The sequence below is a fragment of the Sarcophilus harrisii genome, chromosome 6, assembly GCF_902635505.1.
Source record: "Sarcophilus harrisii chromosome 6, mSarHar1.11, whole genome shotgun sequence".
Taxonomy (NCBI): Eukaryota; Metazoa; Chordata; class Mammalia; order Dasyuromorphia; family Dasyuridae; genus Sarcophilus; species Sarcophilus harrisii.
This window is the reverse complement of record NC_045431.1, coordinates 107,827,203-107,848,941: the sequence shown is the minus strand read 5'-3', so window position 1 is coordinate 107,848,941 and position 21,739 is coordinate 107,827,203. Positions and strand designations below refer to the sequence as shown.

The window sequence follows — 21,739 nt, the reverse complement described above, 5'->3', positions numbered from 1 at the left end:
TGGCTACCATGGACAGAATTATCAAATTTTTATCATTAGTATTTAGGAACCAGTTTCTCATAGTTCTTTGTCAGATCTTGATTTTGCACATTAGTCTTTTCTTGCTCTTTTTACCTTCACCATTTTCTGCCTTGTGTAGTTGCTGTTTACAATGTTTCTCCTTGTTTAGGTTTCATTTAATTGGTTCTAGACACAAGTGATATGTGTTTAAATCATATCTTGGGTATTTATTTAGCTATATGATCGTTAGTAAATCACTTCAACTCCCAGAGCTTCAGTTTAATTACGTGTAATATGGTATTATGCTATTTGTAGCATTTAGTTCAAAGGCTTGTTGTAGGGGAAATTCTTCCAATTCTTAAAACACTATATAAATATGAATTGTAATTGTTATCACTATAACTTCATTCTTCTCAACTTATTCAATGGATTTCAGAAATAATCCAGAGACAGGTTGCTATTCTGTTATTTATTCTTCTTTTGTTAATATTCAATATACTATTGAATAGGTAGATGAAATGACTATTTTCTATAACTAAATAAAAACATTGGGAATACAAGCTCTTTTTCTGTGGATATACTTTGAGAAAACTCCAGTAACAGATAGGTTGATAAAAATCATACGCGTGTAACTCATCCTTTTTTGTGTGTGTGATTTTCATTTTTTCCTCTAGGTTCATATACTTTAGAAATTTTTTTTATTCCATCTAATTTAGAGAATGGGTATTTTATGCAACTATTAAAAACATTCTCAAATTATATGAATCTACATTACAAATAGGCAATTGTGGATAATATTTTATCTGTGAAATGATTCTAGTGCAGTTGTTTTGTTGTTGTTGTTGAATTACCAAGGATATTATTGATCAAAGTTAACAAGTTTCTAGAATATGGTTGTCTTTTTAATAAGCTTCGAAAAAATTTAAATCCAGTAGTAGTATGTGAAATATTTCCTATCATATCCTGAAGTCAATAGAATGCTTCATCATTAGATCTCTGGAACTGTGCTTGATAATTGATTTGATCAGAGTAAGTTTTTCATAATTGTTTACCATTACAATGTTGTTGTTATTGTACAAATTGTGATTATAGTTCAACTAATTTCACTTTATAAGACTTCAAGGATTTCTCAGTAATGTTCATGTCCTTTAACCATTAAGTGAATGACTTTTATTTTTATAAATTTGCTACACACACACACACACACACACTCTCTCTCACACACACACACACACACTTTTCCCTCTAGTTAATTGTTTTTTGCAATATTTTGTTTTATTTGTGCAAAATCTTTTTAGTGGGAGAGGATTATGGGAAAGCAGTGAAGTCAGTAAATTTTGAGCTCTCCAGATTTCCCCCACAAACAGAACAAATTTGTGCCTCAGGACAAACACACACAGACGAAAAATGTAGAAGACTTGGGGAAGAATAGGAACACTAGGCCCAGCTGTACTGCAGAGACATGGCCCTGGAACCAGTCAGTACACCTGATGAGTGGAGCAGGGATGCTAGTAGCTGCCAGCATTTGTGGGAGGGTAAAGCTTTTGCTTTGGAGTTCTGTATATTCAAAAAAAAATAACAGTTTAAGTCCAGTGATTTAAACATTAAGTAAATGGGTCTCAGTGATTAATGAAAAAACAATATCATTGCAAAGTGCTGTCAGAAAAAAAGAAAGGAAAGAAAGAGAGAAAATATTTTTCTTGTCCTCAAGAAATTTACAATTATTACAAACACTATTTCACTCCATTTCCTCCTGACTGTGTTTCATTCATGACCACATTTAAGGATGTCAGTTTGTATTTCCTATTTCAGGAATTTTCTGGTGCAAGTATTCAAGGGCACAGGACATTATTTTGGTACTTTCCTGATACTAAGCCTTTCTCCTTTTCTCAGAATAAATGACTATGCTTTTTGTTCTACACAAAAGCAAGAATCTTTCCTTAAATCTTTAATTTTATCATGATAATGACCAACAGTGAGCATTGTTAGATGAGCTATGTATTTTTCTTCCTGCACAATGTATAGCAAAATGCCAATGAGTTTATATATCCGCAAATGCATACATATTTAAAGATAACCTTGATCTTACTGTCATTGGTAAGAGAGTACTCACTCTACTGGTTCAAATGGCAACCTATCCATTCCTCTTTATCCTGTACAACTTTCATTCATATACTTCAGATTTTTCCCAACATGTTGGATTCCTTCCTCTACGGCTTTTAGCATTTTGTAAGTAAAAGATTAATACTAATACTTTTTGGCATATAGCCATCCTACTTCCTTAAGACATATTTTCTTGATTTTATCTGTTCTATAACCTGCTACTCAGTAGCATCTCGCTATTGCTCTTCTGGCCACTCACACTGTTTATTAATCTTAAATCATAATATTCCAAAATTCAAAGTCATATTTTGGGAACAATTATATATCACTTTAAGTTTTGTAAAGTGATTTACATGTGTTAATTCACATCACCAGTAGAATATTGATTTTTTTCTAAAGTTGTGGGGTTTTTTCCAGAATATGTAAAATCTAGTAAGTGACAGGGTAAGAAATAACATACTTGCCTCAAAAAAAAAAAAAAAAAAAAAAAAAAACATTTCTCACAACCTCAAAGAAAGACAAAGAAAAATTGCAAATTGTTGCTGGTTGGCATAATTTGGCCCTCCTCCTTTGGGAAGTTTTACGAAGGATTTATAAGGAAAAACAAAGAAAATAATTACACAGAATCAAATATTATGGAGGAAGGGAGTTATATGCATAAGATAGTACTTCACATATATTGAGGGTTAATAAATGTCTAAATGAGTGGTTTGGTGAAAGCAACACCACCATCATGAAATTACAATACCATCAAAACATCATTAATAATGACAATTAGTGTTCCTTACTGGGGGTAGGTGTAGTGTTCTCTTCTAAAATATGATGGTTCTCTGGGAGCAGATTTCTTGGGGAGGTTTTCTGGAGGTAGCCTTAGTTTTGGTTCAGAGTAATAATCACCTCAAATTCAGCCAGGAGTTAAATTTCAGTTCTTTATTGTCTCTTCCAAAATAGCCCAGTTAACTTTCTTTGGTTCCGAGAGCTCTTATTGCTAGTCTTTTCCCTCTGCCAGCTTCTGCCTCTAGCTCAACTCTGATTTCTGGCTTCTCAATCCCCTCAACTGACTGACTCACCTCTCCCACTGACTCCTGGCTCCCAATACCTCCAACTGACCCTTGCTGAGTCTGAGAGCTTCTTATATATAATCTCTTAAAGGTGTGAACCCAAAGGTTGACTCCTCCTCTGAGAGAGTGGGATTGTGAGAGGTGTAAACTTTGTGAATCTCATACTGAATACTGACTTGTGAATCTCTCAAACTTGTGAACTAATGTGTGAGCTAATGTGTGAACTCTCAAAGGTATAAACATAAACCTTGTTTCTATCAATTCTATTGAGTTAACACCTTGTTTCAAGTTCTGACTCATAACAGGTAGGGATAAATTAATTTATGGAAATAGTCATTTGGAGTCAGGTTTATGGAACTGATTGGTTAATCTAACTCAGTACCAATTTTTTTTTTAAAATGAGCTTAACTTTTGTTTGTGTCATTTATTAACTCATAAAGAAAATTTTAGGCTATGGTTTTAAAAAAAATCTTGTTTTCTATTTTCCTTCACATTCTTGAAACTAATCCCAAGTCTAGATTCTTAGGAAAAGGAACCAGTCTCAATTTGTAGTTTCCTTAGCTCCTCTTATTATCATTCAATGAAAGTGGCTTGAATGAGTAGTTGGGATGGGTAGGTAGAATATTTTTGCTCACAGCACTAAGCTTCCCAGCTTCAAAAAATTGACATAATAGTAAGCATTAGACATATAAAATATATTTAGTAAGTTGAGTCAGAGTGGTACTATTTGCACTTCACAAGTAAACTTTAGCTACATATGGACTTCTTGATAGAAATTTCCCATAATTTTTCCTTGGACAATTGTCTACCTCATATGAATAAGTAGAATCTAGGACTTGTCAGACTAAAATAATTTGCTTTTCCCTCACAATTAGTAGTTTAGGGCATTTTAATATGATTATAGATAGCTTTAATTTCTTTATCCGAAAACTGCCTATTAACCATTTATCAATTGGGGAATGACTTTGTATTCTTATAAATTTCACTCACTTCTCTTTATACTTAAGAAATGAGCCCTTTATCTGAGACACTAGTTGTAAATATTGTTTCCTGCTTTCTGTTTTCCTTCTAATCTTGTTTGTGCAAAACCTTTAAAGTTAACTTAAAGTAATCAAAATTATCCAGTTTGTATTTCATAATGTTATCTATCTCTTCTTTGATCATAAATTCTTCGTTATTCTATATATCAAACAGGTAAATTATTTTTTGCTCAAGTAATTTTTTTTATGGGATCACTATATCTAAATAATGTATCTATTTTTATCTTAAATTGGTACACAGTGGGAGATGTTGGTCTATGCCTCATTTCTCCCTTTCTATTTTTCAGTTTTTCTGGAAATTTTTGTCAAGTAATTAGTGATTAGTTGCTAACCCAGAAGCTGGCATCTTTGGGTTAATCAAACATTAGATTATTATAGTCCTTTACCATTGTTTCTTGTGTACCTAACTCATTTCACTGATCCACTACTATATTTCTTAATCAGTACCAAATAATTTTGATGTTTGCCACTTTCTAATATAATTTTAGATCTAGTATGGCTAAGCCACTTTTTTTTTCATTTTCCTTGATATTCTAAACTTTTTGTTCTTCCAGATGAATTTTGTTATTTCTTTCTAGCTCTATAAAATAATTTTGGTAATTTGATTGGTATAGTGCCAAATAAATAAATTAATAGAATTGCCATTTTTTCTTTACATTATCTCACATTACCCATGAACAATTGATATTTTCCAATTTGTTAGATATGACTTTATTTGTATGAAAATTGTCTCGTAATTGTGTTCCTATGGTTCCTGGGTTTGTCTTGGCAAGTAGACTCACAAATATTTTATCTTGTTTACATTTATTTAAATGGAATTTCTCTTTCTCTTGCTGTTGAACTTTGTTGATAAAATATAGACATGTTGGTGATTTACATGAGTTTATTTTCTCTATGATTCTCTATGTATCATGTCATCTGCAAAGAATGATAGTTTTGTCTCATTTCCCATCCTAATTCCTTCAATTTCTTTTTCATCTCTTATTGCAAAAGCTAAAATTTCTAGTACAATATTGAATAATAGTGGTGATAATAAGCATCCTTGTTTCACACCTGATCTTATTGAAAGGCCTCTAGCATTATGCCCATTAGTGATAATGCTTGCTGATCATTTTAGATAGATACTACGTATCATTTCTTTTTTTTTTTTCTGTGTTCAGTTTTCTTAATGATGACGGGCACCTCCTGCAGAGGAGGAAGCAGGCAGCTAGGTGGTAACAGAGTAGGAGGTTCACTTGAAGATATTGCCCTGATTGAAGGGTTTGCCCACGTCCTGGAAGGCTCCCTCTTAGAAAAAGTACTCTAGGACCATTGTGTGGGCCATCTCATTGCCAAGATCCAACTTATGCCATGTGTAAGACTCATAATCGACCTGCCATTCTGCAGCAATGGGGTGCTCCTGGCCCTGGAAGACTCAGACTCCAGAAATGGAGCTACTATTGTTGGTGCCAAAAAGGATGACACTAGCAAAAGCGTTCTTCCTCAATTTGTCCAGGCACTGGAACATCTCAGTGATGAGGCTGCAGTTCATGAAGGTCTGGCTGATCTCCTGGGAAAAGCGGTACTCAACATGCCACAGGGACCCTCCGTTGTGGTCAAAGTGCTCCCAGAAGTAGGGCAGGGTCACCATAGCTGGTGTCCTCGTTAGAGTACTTCCACTTAAACGCATCCAATATGAAGGTGCTCTTGGGCAGGTGGGTGAAGGAATACTTGGCCTTGGACTCTGTAGCCAATGCCTGCTTGCACTCATCCATCTCCTCCTCAGCCTTCAGGGCTGCAGGCACCTTCTTCTCTTCTTTCTGCTCCACCTGGGCCTTCTGCTTCTCCTCTTGTTGTCCCTTTTCTTTTTGGGGGATCTCCTTCTTAGGCTAACTCTCAGCAAACTTTTTCTGTCATCAAACTGGGCCATCTTCTCACAGACCTTCACCTCTCCCAAGACTGTCCTGAAGTGGTGCTAATGAATTTAGGGTTAGGAACCAGTGGTTGGCATTGAGAAAGACCTTACTGGAACGACAGCTCCAGGACCTGCTTATACAGCCACAACAGGATGCACATGGCCGTGATGTCAGCCAGAGTCACTTGCTCCCCGACCAGGAAAGTCCAAGTCTCCAGGTGGGCATCCAGGAGCCCCAGCACTTGCCTCACCTCTTCTTTTGCGTTCTTGTGGCCTGCTTGTTGTGATGCATGATGCCAAGGGTGGGGAAACACCCAGGTACTGGCCAGAGGAACATTGTCACTGTCGGCAAAGTTCATCCACTGGATCATCTGGGCAACTGCTTCTGGAGTAGAACCCTGAAAGTCTTTATTGCTCATATAGTGCACAATGGCGTTGCTTTCAAACACACAAAACCCACCATCACCCTCAAATGCCAGAACCTTGCCAGTGGGAAATTTTCAGAGGAATTCAGGGGTGCAGTTGGTCTGACCTAAGTGGAAGTGGGGAGGTGTGGATAGCACACAGATCGGGGCCCCACTGTACTATGCAGCAATAAGGACCTTGAAGGCCCGCCAGTTTTTAGGGTACGTGTACAAGGTCCCGGCTTCCATGGTGATTCTGCAGAGAAAGGGGACTACTCATCATTTCAAGGAAAAAAAACATTTGTTGCTCTTCTTTCTAGCATTTTTATTAGGAATGGGTATTGTATTTTGTTAAAAGCTTTTTTCTCCATCAATCTAGATCATATATCTGTTGATTTTGTTATTGATACAGTCAATTGTGCTAATTCTCATTTCTTTTCTCATTTTTTCTTCTACCTCTCCTGGTTGATTTTTAAAATCTTTTTTGAGCTTTTCCAAGAGGATTTTTGGGGTTTGAGACCAGTTTGTATTATCTTTTGAGCTTCACACATGTAGGCATTTTGAAATTGTTTCTTCAGAGTTTCAGTTTTGATCTTCCCTGTTGCCATAGTAGCTTTGTTATGGTCAGGGCTCTTTTTTGGTTTTTTGCTTATTTTTTAAAGTTGAGCTCAGCTCCTGGGGCAGAAGGGGTACTTACACAATCTTCTTTGTACTGCAGACCAGGGATCTGTTCACTGGTTTTCTGTTCACAGGGCCTCTTGGGCTTCCAGCTTGTACACTGTGCTAAACCAGTCTATTTGTACCTTTTATGCCCTGGATTCTGGGGATGGCAGTTTACCTCTGCATTGGAATTGGAGACCACTTAAGTGGCCTATGTGCCACTGGCCTGCTGAGCCAGAACTACTGATCTATGCTGTGGCTGAGTCCCCCATTGGTTTGCCTGGACACCATCTCTGTTATGCTACCCAAATAAGTAACAAATTCCTGAAGTCCTTCTAAATTGTGTTTATCTGGTATATTGTTTCACTGTATTTTTGTAGATTTTGTCACTCCAAAGTTCTTTTTTGATTGAATAATTGTTTCTGAGGGAAATTGGGAAGAGCTTAAGCAATTTCCTGGCTCTTCTCCATAATCTTGAATTTGCCCCTGTACTAATTATTAATGCCTTATATATTCATTCATTTCTAGGATAAATTGTCAATACTCAGTCTTTTGCTATCCTGTGTTTATAAGCTATTCTTCACTATTCATACACATACACAATTTTTTTTTGTTTCCTTAATTTATTGTTTTCTTAAAGAATCATTCATGTTCTACGTCTTCTATACCAATATGCTGCAATTACTTATACTTGTTATACATCTTTACATTGCTCTTTAGGTTGCTTTTACTTTGACTCTTTTAAGGTCATGTTGACTGTCACCAGGAACATATTGGTATTGAAGCAATGGACTTTAGTGGTAGGGAATCATTTAGGGTAATTAAAATTGTGACATTTTCCCAAACCCAATCCAGCCCAATTTCCTCCTACCATTCAATTTTGTGTATAGCTTGTTGTCCACCTGTAGTCATTGTTTAAAAACTATATATGTACTTTATATCCAAATACATGGGATCTAGGAATTGTGAAATTTTGCATCAATTTTTTTCTTAATTTGTATGTAAATTTTCTCTCCAATGATTGTACTTTTCACAAAGAAAATCTTGCTCTGTTTTTTACCTCAGTGGAACTACATACAATGTGAACTACATACAATGCCATTTGATATTCAATAAAAAGGTAAGAAGTACTCATTATATCTCAGGAACTATAGCCTTGTAATGTGAAGTCATCCCAGCTCTCAAAGAATTTATATTCTTTTGAAGCATGAGAAAACTTTGATCTTTTTTCTGTTGTCCCTTGGAAGATTTACTGACCCTGATCTTAGAGAAATGGATGTTTCTATTTTATTCCTTACTTGATGATCTTTGTTGAAAAACAAAACAAAACAAAACAAACAAATGAACAACAACAAAAAAAAAACTTCTAGGAGCAACTAGGTGGTGCAGTGGATAGAGCACCAGCCCTGAAGTCAGGAGGACCTGAGTTCAAATGTGATCTCACACATTTAACACTTTCTAGCTGTGTGACCCTAGGTATTTACCTAGGGTAACTCCAATTGCCTCAGCAAAAACAAACAACAACAACAACAAAAATAACTTCCATAGTGATATCTATCCTAAATATGTATGGTTCCTATCATATATGAAAAATATATAAGAAATCTTAATATTGGAGTCTTTAAAGCTCTATTTGGTTATCCTGAATTAAATACTTCTTTTCAGCAACAGATGATAAATATTGTGGGCTGTTATAAATTCCCACATCTACAGTTTTCTGTAACAAATTGTAAAAACTCACCTGTTCCTTTCTCATATTTTTCTCAAGATGCACAGATCATCAAGATTTTTTGATAGATGCACAGACCATTATCATAAAGATTTTATAGAGATGAAAAAGTAGGCATGTAGGAATTGATCATTGCTGGTAACTTCTTGGTATAAAGCAGACTATGGAATCCTTTCCCTTCTTTTAAAAATCCATTCCCTCTTTGAGTTATTTTGCAAATTGATCCCTTTGAATATGTTTTAAATATAGCTGTACCATACATAGATTTTTTCCCCCTGTAGATACAGGATCATCAGTTTCAAACATTTCTTATAACTTCATTTGAAATTTTCAGTCTGTCTATAAGATACTGAGGGAGTAGAGTGACAATAAAGTAATTCTCCTCTTAAGATTGATAACATTAAAAAATACTGAAAAATCCATCTCATTCCATGACTTTTCATTATCCTCCTTCAACTTTTATAAATGGTTTTCTTCTTTTTAAAGTTATAATAGATTTAATCAAAGGTGAAAATAGAAAAATCTATACTATATGTCAGTACTATCATTCAATATTGTTTTAAACCATTTGAATTACCTAAAACCAAGCATACACCCACCAGAGATAAGAACTATGTGAATATAAACATAAAATGCTTTTTATTCTAATAAATTTAGATCTAAATAACTGGGTATTTATTATTCATTGGTAATTAAAGCCAATATAATTTTTAAAATTTACTTTATTTGAAAACTCAATAAGAAAAAAGCAAAAGAGAAAAGGAACACAAGACAAAATAATGCAAAACATGTGCCCAGGAGGATTCAAAATATACAACAAGAATTACTAGATCAAGAAATATACACACACACACACATACACACATATATTTGTAGAAGAAATTATATCCAGGAATGTCCATTTTTTTCTTTACTTCCTTGTAAATTATTCTTTGGTTCTCTGTTGCACACCTTATTTATTTTATACTTTCCCCCCCTTTTGTCCCCACTCACCACCTCCAAGCAAGTTGCAATTAAGAAAATATATAGTTATATACATACATACAGCCCCCTTCACATACACATACACACACACACCTTTCCTATCCCTGCTGATTCTTTAATTAAATTCTGCTCCATAACTTGCCTTGCTGTTACTTCACCTCCCCCCATCAAAGGATCTCTCCCTTGTTGTTTTCCCTCACTGTTTTTTTCCCCATCTGCCCATCTCTTCCCCCCCTTATTTCTTTATAGATTTTGGAGGGTGTACCTATTGAACCAATTTCTGATGTGAGTAGATTTTCAGAACTATGAGCCCTCTTCTCCCTCTAATGCCTCTGTGTCTATTCTTCCTCAGCACCCCATTTATATAACATGATTATTATTTTTCCACTGTCTGCCAATCTTTCTTTTGAGCTTCCCTATTGATGTGAATCTTACATCTATAATATACATTTCCCATGTAAAAAAATAAACTATATGTTCATGTTTAAACAGTTTGTCCATGTTTTGTTCCTTAAAATTGATCTTTGATATTGACTTTTATATGTTAAATTTTCTGTTAAGTTTGGTTTTAGCTAATGGAAAGCCCTGAAAACATACAAGTTCATTGAAGGTCCATGTTTTCTCATTCAAAATTTAGATAATTTTGCTGGATATGATATTTTTGGCCACATGCCTAGTTCCTTTTGATTGTCGGTCAATATAATTCCAGGTTTTTTACTGTAACTGCTGATAAGTCTTGTATAATTACAATTGTAGCTCCAGCACATTTTAATTTTTTTCTTGTTTCTTGCAAAATTTTCTCTTTGATCTGGGAATTTCAAAATTTGGCAATAACATTCCTCTGTGTTTTCCACAAAAGAACTCTTTGAGGTAGTAATGGGTGCATTTTTTCTATTTCTGTTTTCCCTGTTATATCACTCCAGGACAATTTTCTTAGATTATTTTCTGCATTATTGTATCAAGGTTCTTTTTGTTTGGTCACAACTTTCTGGCATTCCAATTATTCTTATATTTTCTCTTCTTGATCTGTTCTCTGGATCCATCGTTTTTATTATGTGTCACATTCTGTTCTATTTTCTCATTATTTATAATCTGTTTTGTTCTTACTTGGTCTCTCATAGCTTCCTTGGCTTCCCCTTGCCCAATTCTAATTTTCAAAGTCTTAAAAATTTGAGTCTCTACCTCCTTTTCCAGTTGATGAACATTTTTTTCATAATATTTTTTTTTAATTTTTTTTTTTAGTTTTTCCTTGTCTCTCATTTGATTTGTAAATTCTTTTTTGAGTTCTTCTTCTATAAATTCTCTCTGGGGGGGGAAGCAATTTCACATTACTCTTTGGTGGGGGAGGTAGAAGCTTTTTTTTTTTTTTTTTTTTTTTACTAGTGTCTTCCTCTGAAGATGAACCCTGGACTTCCCTGTTTCCATAATATGTTTCAGTGTTGAGGTTCTTTCTTTGTCAATTCATTTTTTAATGAGATGTATTAGTGTAAGCACCTCAAATCATGGGTTAGGCGGATGCTGCCTCAAACTTCTCTTTGACTCTCCACTCCCACCAGGAACTCCAAACCAAGAGCTCCACCCTCCTATAAGTGCCCACAGAAAGCAGTGTCCCTGCCCCTACTGCTTCTGCAATCAACCGGGTGCTGATTCCTTCTTGCCCAGTGTCCACTGGGCCTGGCATTCCCAATCAGTCGAGGTTCATTCAGTCTTCCTGGATTCAAACCCCACCCCAACAGTCCGGGAGGTGAAAGTCTCAATTTTTCCTGCTGAAGTTCCAGCCACTACCAAACAGCCCCAGGGATCCCCACTTAGCCTGAAGGTATTTGTACCTCAAACATGTCAATCCCCAGCCTTCTTTCTTCAGAAGGCTCTTTCTTCAGATCTTCTCAAGATGTATTAGGAGAACCCCTGTTCTGTCCCAAGTTATCTTCATTTTTCATCAGTCTATGTTCAATGTGAGGCTCAAATTTGTTCTATTTGTGAGGGAAATCAAGAGAGCTTAAAATTTACCAACCTACTCTGCCATCCTCAGAATCCTTCCCCATAAATGCTTTTCAAATGATCTGGTTTATCCATTTTTCATGTCATAATTAACTGTTTTGAATATTCAATGCTTGGATACTGATTTGTGAATTAATGCTAATGGTCACAAATAAAATTAAGGAAAAAATACTTTTTGGACAAAGCAATGTGTTCACATATACCCCATATAATTTCATGGTAAGTGATGGAGTCTTTCTTTGTTGATAGAGGGATTTCACTTTATTAAAGTTAAAGGATTATAGAGTTAGATCTGGAAGGGATCCTAAAGGTTCACCATCTTCATTTTAGAGATGAGAAACTGAATCTGAGAGATGTTAAGTGAGTTGTTCAGGGTCATACAGCTAGTAATTTTCTGAGGTATGAATGCAGTTCTTCTTGACTCCAAGCCTAGTGTTATCTCCACTTCTGGATTAAGTAGATGAATACTTCTACTGCTACTCCATTACTCCTAACTCACCTGTGAAATTAAGAAAGTTAGCTTTAGTGCATTGTGGAGAAAAAGAGCAGTGACAAGCCCCTGGAGATGGTTAGATATTATAGTCATCTAAAATAAAGGGTGGGGAAAGAATTAAGCCCTAAACAGTAAGGACCCATAACCTTATTTATTATCTATTTTTAGATAACCTTTACTATTAATAAAAAAACATTATTTTTATTATTCAGCCACTTAAGTCATATCTGACAATTCATGATCCCATTTGGGAGTTTTCTTGACAAAGAAAACTTTTCCTTTTCCAGCTCATTTTTATATACAAAGAACTAAGGCAAACAGGGTTCAGTAACTTGCCTAAAATCACATAATAAGTATGTGAGGCTACATTTGAATTCAGGAATATGAGTCTTCTTGATGCTAAGCACAATGCTCTATTCACTATGTCACCTAGCTGCTCATTTCTGAAATTATCTGTGCACAATAGAAAATATATAACCATTTTTAAAAGACATGGATTTGTTTTGAAAACTCAACCAACTCACCTATTCTTTGTTGATGAGTTATTAGATCAGAAGGACAGAGAATTACTTTATATAACATAATGTGACTTGATTTTTAGGAAGGTATTTAACAAAATCTCTCATGATACATTTTTCAACAAAATTACAAAATGTGAACAGGATAATCTTACAGTACAGGAGATTTATAGTGGGCTGTATGAAAATATTCATTATGATATTTGTTAATAGACATATTAAAGCTAAAATATGATGTTATTGACTCTGTCTTGTCAAATTGTTTAAAAAAATTTACTCATGACTTAGATGGAGACATTGATTGACTACATACGAAATGGAATGTGGGAGAAAGTATTCAGTTCATTCAATTAATGGTATAATAATCAAGATTCCAGATCTTGATAGACTGGGATAATAATCTGAATTCAGTAAGATCAAACACTTCCTTTTCTCAGAAGAGAAGTAGGAACCATAGATATGGAATCAGTTGTAGCTGCTTTATCAGTGGGGCTTTGTTGAAATGTTTTATTTTATGAAACAGGGTTTAATAGTAGGCATCAGATTAAGGTGAAATAACTTGTGCAAAAACAAAAGGTAATAATTAACCATATTTAATACATATTTTTAATTGAAATTTTAATTGACAATGTTAGTAATGAGTCAACAGATAAAGTACTTACACCAAAAAGTTTTAATTCTTTTAATTATATAATCCCCATTGTGAGACAATCCCTACCTCAACTCACACTCATGAGTTATATTTGCTGGCGGATGATTGCTCTAGGTTCTTTAGTCATTCAGAGGACACAATTTAAGCTAAAGTATGTTGTAATGTAGGAAAAAGAATAGTAATGCAATATCATCCCTATGATTTTAGACCATCCTACTCCATAAATAAATGCAAAGGCAGAAGGAATAGATTACCAAAAAGTTTCTAAGTAGAGAAATGCATATGTAAGAAATAAATGTTAGGGGCACATTTGAGAAAGGGTAATCCATGTCTTTGTTATTGTATTGTAGTTCTCACTGCTTCCAGCTGATATCAAGGTCTATGATACTATGAATTTTTGGAAAGAAATGGAACACACATCTCATTACAAGGAGTCTCAACTCTGGCATTTGTCATCTCACAAATCAGATCCCAGATCAGAGAATAGATCCCACAGCTAGACTCTGCTCTGTGCATCAATTGCAAGATGCCATTGTAATTTGACTTAGGGAGAGTGAGAAATTCCATTCTCTACCCTGTTGCACTAAGCAGGAAATAGGAAAGGAGTGATGCTTTCTCATCTCAACTGCCACAGCTCCTCCTTTCAGAGCTGAGCTACCTGACTTGCTCTTCAATATAAGAGCAAGCATCTAAGTTGATGCTCTAAGTCATCAGACTGAAACTATTCAGTCAGTCAACAAACATTTATTAAGTCTTTGCTAATTTTCTTACCATTTTACCTTAGTATAATTAGAATATGAAAACAAGACAGTCCATCACCTTGAACTACCAGTTTAACAGGAAACGTTATCAATAACTATGTACATAAAAGACATATGCAGTGTATGTTGAAGTTAATTCAGAGGAAAAATTCTAGTAGAAATAGGGAAGATTCAGATCCTAAAGTCTGAAAGATTAGTCTTATGTTTTATTTTTTGTTACCTGTCTCTTACAATTTGTAGTCATATCAAGTGGTTGGGGGGAGGGGGGTTACTTAATGGATAGGAAGATCTTGATCAAATACCTCCCAGTCCCATCCATTATGTACATTTTGAAATTTTAAATTTAAATTAAATACTCATCTAAATGAGTATTCTTTAATAAACATCTATTAAGCACTAAATATGTGCCAGTCATGTGGCAAGCACTGAGGATAGAGAAAGATAATTCCTGCCCTCAAGAAGCATACAGTGTAATAGAGGAAGACAACACAACCTTCTCTCACAATGATAGAGAAGTTGAATGAGTAAAAATTGTAAAAAATGATCTTTTTCTTTTCTATATTACAATTTATGTGAAGCAAAACAAGAAATAAAAAAGGTTAAACCTCTGTGAAGGTAAAAACAAACAAAAAACTTCTCCTCTTTTTAAACAGTTGAAGAGAGGCAGCATAGTGGGACAGACAACTTTCTTCTAAGTCTGAACCAGTCACCTAACTTCTTACTGCTTGGGATGAGGCATTAGTATACCTTAAGTAAAACTGAAACATTAGTCTAGTGGAATTTTTAGACTTCTTGTTGAATGTATGAAACTTGATAAATCACAAAATGACTACCTATGTTCTACAGCAAGTACAACTGTTTGATATTCAAAACTGGTGTTTATTTTTTTAAAAATCATCATTATTTTTCATATCATACTGCCTACCCTGTTCTCAGTTCTGCATTTAAAAAATGATTGAAAGAATTGGGAATGTTTAGAAAAGACATTAGGAGACTGCTTCTCCTATATTTATCTGAAATATGGTCATCTAGAAGACCAATCAGACAATATTTATAGCTCTAGACTGAACAAAAAAGGATAAGAATTATCAGAGTGATGCTATTGGTTAAAGACTGTATTAGATTCTTCCCTCCACCACCCCAAAATTATTATTATTATTATTATTAAAACTATTAAAAAATGGAGTTAATTATTTTGTGAGGTAATGAGTTACTTGAGGTAGAATCTGCCTGACTACCTCTCAGAATTGTGAGGGGAGCTCCACCTGTCTACCACTGGGCTTTCTTGACTTCTTTCAAAGCTCAGCCCAAGTCTTACCTTTTGCCAGAGGTCATTTTCAGAGACCTTATTTACTTATTCCTTCCCCTGTGAGGTTAACCTTACATTGACTATAGATTCTACTTTTTGTCCCTAGTCAATTTCATGTTTGTTTCCCTTATTCAAATGGGAGTTTCTTGAGGTGAGGTATTATTTTGGCCTGATGTTTCTATCATTTAGCACAGTGCTTGCCATATAGTAAGCTCTTAATAAATTCTTATTGATTGACTAACTTCCTTCCAACTAAAACTCTATTATTCTTTAAATCATAAATCAGATTGGTTAGAATATCTAATTGTTTATTCTTATAAACAACACAAAATACTGCCATAAAGTTAGTAATCTACTTTTTAAAAAGCAAAATAATAATAATAATTAATTAGAAATAATTTAATCATCCAAAAAGAATACTTCATGAAAAAATAGTATTTTGTTAAATGAATAAATTACCATCAAAAAAGATCCAGAATTTGGGGGAAGGATTTTTTAAATTTTTTCTTCACACTTCTATTAATCCTTATCTATAAAAGTTTATAAAAATGTTCAAATTTTGGCTTACATTTATATTTATGTTTTTTAGATAGACAATGTGGTTGGCTAATTAATATTATTACTCAGATCTGTAAATTGTATAACCCTTCTTTAAGCTATTAGAATTCTCACGAATCTAAATTATAATAAATAATCTAATCTAAAGTCTCTTTAATCCAGGCATTTTCATTTACCTATGTTTGGAATGCCTTCCCTCTTCTTCACCTCCTAACTCAAGTCCCAGCTAAATTGCACTGTTGTAAAAAGAAAATTGAAGTGAGATGGTTTAACTGTTATCATTGGATAAAAATATATAAAATGTTATATGGGAATTATTAAATTTGGTGGCATATTATGTTCTGTATTTTCTCCATATATTTTTTATTTATCCACTTCATCTCACTTAAGTTCTATGAAAAAGTCATCTGCATCAGCTTTCCTTTCCTCTTACTTTCTTCTATAATTCACCAATCAATTCTCTTCAAAGTTATCAATAATTTCTTGATTGCCAATTCTGATGCCCTGTGCTTAATTCTAATCCTTCTTGACTTCTCTGCAGCAATTTGCTAGTATTGTTCATTTTCTCTTCCTGTGTACTTCTCTAAAGTTTTTTGTATATTTTTTTCTCTTCATTTTCCTTTCTGACCATTCCTTATCATGCCCTGTAAATGTGAATGCCGTTCAAACTTTTAGGTCTCTTCAGTTTTCTCTCTACAATAATTCACTTGATGCACCTATTAGCTACTGTGAATTCATTGGCTAAGCTAATGATTCCTGGATTTAAATATGCATCCTCTTCTCTGATTTGAGTTTTATTCACCCATTATTTCCTATTGGATATTTTGAACCAGATGTCCCATAGACATTTCAAATGCAAAATATTCCAAACAACCTATCATCTTTGCTCAAAACTCTGTCACTCCAAATTTCCCTATTACTGTCAAGAGCATCATCATCCTTCCAATCACTGAGCTTTAGCACATTATTTAATTACTATCACCAAACACTTATTTAGTTATTTTGCTGCCTCTGAAGTATCTCTTATACATGTGCCCTTCTCTCTACTTATACTAACTCAGACACTAGTCTAGTTCAAATTGTCATCTCCTTTTGTCTGAACTACTTCTGATTGGTCTCTTTGCCCAAGTCTCTACCTTCTTTAATTCATCCTTCATTCTTTTTTTTAAAATTACATATATATACATGTCATTCCCTTTCTCAGTGAACTCTAGTGGATCCCTATCTTTAGGAACTAATATAATCTACCTTATTTATAATTCAAACATCTTCAAAACCTGACCTTTTCCCAGTCTTCATATGTATTACTCCCTTCCATGGAGTTTGTGATTGAGCCATACTTCTTCTGTTTAAATCATTCACTCTCTACTTCCCATTTTTTTTTTACCTTTGCATTTATGGTTCTCTCTGCCTAGAATGTTCTCCCTTCTCCCCTCTGAATCTATTGATTAATTCAGTGCTAAATCTAACTGAAGTTTGCAAGAGTATTCTAAAATATCTTTCTGTTTTCCCCTTTTTCATTAATAGTGATGAAATGAAAAGTTACAAATGAGCAATTTAATTTGGAGAGATTTTTTTCCCTGAGCTTCTCTATCTAAGATAGAGGTGCTGAAAAAAGAAAGATGAAGCTGTCAAGATTGTGTGCCTTACTTTGTGCATTTCATTTATATATTTAAAAATATAAGACCAAAAAGGAGGGCTAAATGTAGAGGGCTGAAACTCTTGAATTCATGCACTGAGGTCCAGATAACTGAATATTTAAGGCTAATTACCTATAAGCATATACTTGGAAAATGTCCCTTCCCACTATCCTGTGCTGGCTCGATAATTGGTGTATCCAGAGAATTGTAGGAGAGCCTAGGGGATGGAGTAAGACTAGCCAGGGTCACTTTGTCAGTAGATGAGGAAGAAGGAGGTCGTGGAGATTCTGTGTGCATCCAATTCAATCCTACCTATAAAGACCAAGAACAAAGACCAAGGTCTTTTGCTTGTCCTGATTCCAGTTGATTCTAAGGTATCCAGGATGCTAATGCGGTCATCACAACTAAACTCCTACAGGAATGAATTCTAACTTTTTTTTTTCCACTTCAATATAGCTGAAAGAGTAAACAATAGCATTCTTAACAATGAAAAGAGATAAATACCACCCACATTTATTATATAAGGGGGCTATACGCACTAATCTTGCCATGGCTTTAGAAATTGAAAGGTATATTGATGATATTGAATGCGTAATAGGTACATGTCTGTACAATTTGTGTATATGCTTTAGTACCAAGGAGGGGGCAGTACTAAATCAGTGCTCCACCCACAATAAATAGAGCAGAATTTAAAGAGGGACAAGAAAGTACTCTTTGAAGGATCTTTTGGCCTTGGGATTACTGGGCTGGAATAAAAAAGACTAAAGGAGCAGAAGCACAAAAGAATTCAGTAATCTTGGCAGTTCCCTATAATCACTAGTTTGAGAAAACTATTTAGAACATGACATTCTCAGGGAAAGATCTTAACTTTGTAATTCTTTTCTTCTGTTCTAATAGAATCAAAGTTCGTCCATTTTTGTGGTACACAGCTGAGGCCATCAGTTTTATTTTTCTTTGGGCTATAAAGAGAAAAGAAAGGATAAAAATTTTTGCTTGAAAAATTACCATTTAAAAGATTTGTGATGGAAGACTCTAGGGATTTTATTAACTTACTATTCATTAATCTGACTTCAGATACATTCAATATTTTCCTTTTGCTCATGTCTTGACCTCTTTGAGGTTTTTTTATTTTGGTTTGTTTTTGCATTTTATTCTCATGAGATACTCTTTAAGGGAAAAAAAGAAACTTTTTCAATAATTTACTATCAACATGTATGATGAACATTGAACAGATTTTCTAAATAAAGTAAAATAATTGTTACACTTGTTTTTTGTTTGATTGAATTATTGAATAGGTGTAGAATTGAGTGTGAAAGTTAAGGAGAAAAATGAAAATTTTAGTTAGGAATATCTGTGTTCAGGTCTTTGCCTCTGACTCTTACTGTTTTGTGATCAAGGAAAAAGGACTTAACCTCTCACTATCCTAGGTAATTCTTTACTAACATTTACAGAAAAGTAGCCTATTACATCAAAGGAAGCAGTTTATATGAAAACTGGGAGTTTATTACCCAGATAAAACTACAGGTCTCTGTCTATTAACTATTCTAGGTTACCCACAATCAATCTGAGATAATTTAAATGGTCCCAAAATGAATTAACCAAGTACTATATTGGCTTTTTGAATTTTAATTTCAAAAAGACAAGTAACAAGTTATGCAAAATAAAATGTTATAAAATGCTTGGAGTGCAAACTTATTTAATTAGAAAAGACAATTTTGTTGTATTTCAATTCAACTTATATTTATCATGTTCTTATATGTGTGAGATTCTACTTGGTTCTGGGGGTCAAAAGCATAAGGAGAGTGCTTTGAAAGAATGACTTTTGAGGAGAAAACCATATATAATTATAATAGAGTGAGAAATGCAAAGGACATTATCAGGGAAAGTGATATGCAAACATTTAGAAAGTAGTTATTTGTGCTTTCCAGTGGATCAAAAGAGATAGGGAAGTCAGACTTGAAACCAGTTACTGAGATTTGATATTTTGATTTGAATGAGTAAGAGTATATCACTTTTAATTTTATTTTAATCAAATTTTTTTCCTACCCTTCGCCATTGAATAGGTGAGAAATATATGTACATAAATATACACACAAAAACACACATATACACATAGTAATATAAAACATTTCTGCATTAGTCATGTTTAAAAAAAAAAGTTGAAGGGGAAAATACACACACACGCACACACACACACACACACACACACATATATCTAACATATACACGCACACTTCAACCTATACCATGAAACCATCAGTTCTCTATCTGAAGTCAGATAGCATTTTATGTGATGATTCCTTTGGAATTGTGGCGAGTCATTATATTGATCAGAATTAATAAGTCTTTCACTATTAAATATCTTTACTATATTGCTACTATTGTGTAAATTGTTCTCTTGGTTCTATCTGCTCATTTTACTTTATATCAGTTCATATAAAGTCCTCTCAGGTTTTTCTAAATCATGCTGGTCAATACACAATAATATTCAATCATATCAATATACTATAACTTGTTTAGCCATTCCCTAAATCATGGGCATCCTCTCAGTTTCCAATTCTTTGCTAGCACAAAAAAAGCGATTATAAATATTTGTAGATGTGTTTTTTTCCACTTTTTGTTGATTGCCTTGGAGTATAGACCTGGTAGCAGTATTTCTGAATTAAAGGATATTCCAAATATTTCTCCAGCATTTTGGAATTACCATGCCACAAGAAATGGCGAATCTAATGAATATAGAAAATAATTTATATGAGCTGATACAAAGGAAAGTAACATATAGGTGTATGTGTATGTACACAATGAGTAAAACAAAATAATTAGAAAGAACAAAATAACTTATAGTGAATGTCATGAAATTATACTGTTCAAGATAGGTATAGTCTCATAATTCCTGATACTGAAGAAAGCTGAATGCAGCAAATCGCTTGAGCTCAGGAATCCCAAGGTACAATGTGCTAAGCCAGTCATTTGTGTTCACGAAGACTAAATATGGTGAATCTCTGGGAGCAGTGAGCAACCAGACTGCCTAAGAAAAAATGAAGTAGATCAGATCAGAAATTGGGACAAGTCAGAGCTTCTGTAGTGCTATTAAATTGTTGGAGTGAGCTACTGGAGTGAGTGGAGAGAGTGCAAAGCTATCTCTCACATCTAAACTTTCTACAATCTGACTAATAACTTCATCTTTCAAAGGAAACTACCCACTCTAAAATTACCTATGATTTTATAATTACAAAATTTAATGATGTTTTCTCAAAGCAGATCAATCTTGACCTCTCTGAATAATTTGACATGGTTGATCACTATCTTCTGAATTCTTTCTCTTTTTATAGGTTTTTGTTACACTGTTCTCTCCTGGTTCCTTTCCTATTCCTCCCTTGATGTTTCCTTAATTAGATCTTCATCCATGTCATATTAACCCTGAGCATCCCCCAAGGGTCTCTCCTGGACCCACTTCTACTTTTATCTCTATTATGTTTCTTGGTGTGGGACAGCTAGATGGTTCAGTGGATAGAACACTAGGACTGGATTCAGGAAGATTTGAATTCAAAGCCAGCTTCAGACACTTATTAGCTTTGTAACTGTGGGCAAGTCACTTATCCTCTATTTGCCCAGGAGACAGGTAGGTGACTTAGATGACTTAGTGGATAAAGCATTTGGCCTAGAGTGAGAAAATATGAGTTCAAATCTAGTCTCAGATCCTAGCTATGTGACTCTGGGTAAATCATTTAATCTCCATTTGCCTTAACATATTAGAGAGAGAAATGGTTAAATATCTGAGTATCTTTGCCAAGAAAACTGCATGTACAGTATGGCCCATGGGGTTACAAAAAGTCAGGAAAACTGAACAACATCTCACTTGGTGATCCCATCAGTTCTAATGTATACAATTTTCATTTCTATACAGACAATTCTCAGATCTTTCTAACTAG

The 21,739-nt window shown here is 34.2% G+C and overlaps 1 protein-coding gene and 1 pseudogene across 1 annotated transcript in view; one reads left to right on the top strand and one right to left on the bottom strand.

The window, feature by feature from the left end:
• The window catches only part of VEGFC (vascular endothelial growth factor C), a 155,002-nt gene that overhangs the window by 73,591 nt on the left and 59,672 nt on the right, over positions 1–21,739 (top strand). The gene's annotated exons all lie outside the window — the stretch shown is intronic.
• LOC100929003 lies at positions 5,436–6,858 on the bottom strand (annotated as a pseudogene).